This window comes from Penaeus japonicus, unplaced genomic scaffold (genome assembly GCF_977035675.1).
Source record: "Penaeus japonicus unplaced genomic scaffold, GWHDUDI00000001_assembly GWHDUDI00000008, whole genome shotgun sequence".
Classification (NCBI taxonomy): Eukaryota; Metazoa; Arthropoda; class Malacostraca; order Decapoda; family Penaeidae; genus Penaeus; species Penaeus japonicus.
The window spans coordinates 33060605-33061213 of record NW_028234410.1 but is presented as its reverse complement, the minus strand read 5'-3'; the positions used below and the strand labels follow the sequence as shown (position 1 = coordinate 33061213).

Here is a 609-nt window from a genome sequence, read left to right as displayed (position 1 = left end):
TCCAATTCTGGGATCGAAGCATTACCAGAACGTTGAGATTTTCCATCGTTTGAGGAGCATTTCTCGCCTTCATTGTCTCGGGCACTTCATCGCTCTGCAACGAGAAAAGAAAATGGTTTCGTTAGATTTTTGTTGTTTTGATATCATTTGTGCGTGCGTGTGTTAATGAAACATCTGGGAGTTAGTGTGTGTATGTGTGTGTGTGTGTGCGGCGTGCGCGCGTGTGTGTGTGTGTGTGTGTGTGTGTGTGTGTGTGTGTGTGTGTGTGTGTGTGTGTGTGTGTGTGTGTGTGTGTGTGTGTGTGTGTGTGTGTGTGTGTGTGTGTGTTTGTGTGTGTGTGTGTGTGTGTGTGTGTGTGTGTGTGTGTGTGTGTGTGTGTGTGTGTGTGTGTGTGTGTGTTTGTTTGTGTGTGTGATCTCGTTAATGCTACAAAAAAGTCGTAGAGATCATTTCGATGATTTAGAAGCTACACTAAAACATATATATAAGAGAAGTAGAATATCATTAGAATAATGGCCATGAAGCAGGAAATCGGCTTATATATGTCAGCCATATACTTCTTAACTTATATATATATATATAAGCAAGCTGTTTAGTCTTGCTTATTTC

General features: G+C 41.2%; 1 protein-coding gene across 2 annotated transcripts in view; it reads right to left on the bottom strand.

The window, feature by feature from the left end:
- The window catches only part of LOC122251535 (adenylyl cyclase 78C), a 175442-nt gene extending 175353 nt beyond the window's left edge, over positions 1-89 (bottom strand). For both annotated transcript variants that reach the window (XM_086539298.1, XM_086539299.1), the window contains exon 1: positions 1-89. This exon is cut by the window's left edge and continues 1513 nt beyond it. The gene's annotated coding sequence lies outside the window, so the exon portion shown is untranslated.
- Positions 90-609: the final 520 nt, after the last annotated feature.